Source organism: Bos mutus, chromosome 12 (genome assembly GCF_027580195.1).
Source record: "Bos mutus isolate GX-2022 chromosome 12, NWIPB_WYAK_1.1, whole genome shotgun sequence".
Classification (NCBI taxonomy): Eukaryota; Metazoa; Chordata; class Mammalia; order Artiodactyla; family Bovidae; genus Bos; species Bos mutus.
This window is the reverse complement of record NC_091628.1, coordinates 50,857,050-50,858,876: the sequence shown is the minus strand read 5'-3', so window position 1 is coordinate 50,858,876 and position 1,827 is coordinate 50,857,050. Positions and strand designations below refer to the sequence as shown.

The 1,827-nt window shown below is 40.0% G+C and overlaps 1 pseudogene; it reads left to right on the top strand.

Moving 5' to 3' along the window:
- Window positions 1-665: 665 nt before the first annotated feature.
- On the top strand, window positions 666-757 carry LOC138990315 (U2 spliceosomal RNA; annotated as a pseudogene).
- Window positions 758-1,827: the final 1,070 nt, after the last annotated feature.

Sequence of the window (1,827 nt, the reverse complement as noted above, 5' to 3'; positions counted from 1 at the left end):
TTAAAGAACTGAATAAAGTCCTGTACCTCCAGGGAAGCTTTGGAGAGGTGGAACCACACAGCCAGGTAGAATATTGCTGCCCCCAGGCCCAGGCTGAGGCAGAGGGAGGGGATGAAAAGCCTCCACGTCCAAATCCCCGTATAGGCCTTTATATGCATTTGGCTCAGAGGTTAAAGCATCTGCCTGCAATGAGGGAGACCCGGGTTTGATCCCTGGGTCGGGAAGATCCCCTGGAAAAGGAAATGGCAACCCACTCCAGTGTTCTTGCCTGGGAAATCCCATGGACAGAGAAGCCTTGTGGCCTACAGTCCACAGGGTCACAAAGAGTCGGACACGACTGAGCAACCTCACCATCACTATCACTAACAAGCTTAGGCAACTTCATTTCTCCTAAACGTTTGCTTTGCATTTCAAATCAGCTCCCAAGATCCTTGCAGAAATTTGCAAAAGCTTCTCTTTGGTTTGGTTTTGTTGATCTTTTCATTTTCATTTCAGTATATTTGCTTTACAATGTTGTTAGTTTCTGCCATATAGCAAAGTGAATCAGCTATGTATATACATATATCCCCAGTTTTTTTGGGTTTCCTTCCCAATTCAGTTACCACAGAGCACTGAGTAGAGTTCCCTGTGTTATACAACAGGTTCTCATAGTATCTATTTTATGCGTTGCCTCTTGGCCTTCTGGCTAAGATCAAGTGTAGCATCTATTTTATACATAGTAGTGTATGTATGAATCTCCCAATTCCTCCCACCCCCTTCTTTGCCTCCCTTGGTGTCCATACATTTGTTCTCTATGTCTGTGTCTCTATTTCTGCTCTGTAAATAAGATCATCTAGACAGTCACCAATTTTTTCAGATTCCACTTATGTGCATTAATATACAATATTTGTCTTTCTCTTTCAGATTTACTTCACGCATGACCATCTCTAGCTCTCTTTGAAAGACAGTTCACACAGAGAGAAGGAAGCGTCCGCATGGACAGATCAATAAGGTTTTTACCTCTGACTGAAGCCAATTAAATAGATCGATGGAGTTTGGGACCCCCCCTGGGGCATAATTAAAATTATGCAAAGTAATAGTCAATCAACCATGGTTGATAACAGTTATGGTTATAAAAGCCTGTGATTCTCTGCTGTAGTGTCAGCACAACCCCCACCTCCCAGCCCCACCATAAGCTTTTCCAAGAGAGAAAGGTATATTTTTTTTTCATGGCTTCTGCATTCAAGACAGGCAGAAAAAAACAACAAAAAAAGAAACAGGGGTAAAGAGGCCATGACAGCTTATGGAGAAAGAAACTTTTCATTTTCTTGAGAAGAAGTGCCTTATATTTTATTCTTTTTTAAAAAAATTTTCCCTCTACAGTCTATTGTTTTCCATTTTGTATTGTATTGTATTAATATCTCATTTCTTTCTGAAAATTTGGAAGTGTTTTCTCCCTAGTGATAATGTTCATATTTATGACCTTACATAATACATTTAATCTTCTGTTTCCTTGAAGTTTAGAATAGAATAGAAGTTTCTTTGAATTATCACAGATTATAAATCCTTCTGTTATGGTTTGTGCTGAGGGATCCTTATTTAATAAATTCTTGCCTACTCAGTCACAGGGGCATATTTTTTGCAGTACCAATTAACTCCACACTTTGACCAAAGAGAAATTAGCACATGTATTTTTGCTTTCTCATTGCCTCCCTCTACTCCGCTGCCCGGTTTAGCTGGATGATATTATCTTTTTTGGCATTTTCCTTTGTAATGGTAAGTGTAATTGTACGTTTATCCAGTGGATTACCAAGGATGACTCTATGGAAGCAGCTCATGCCAGATGCC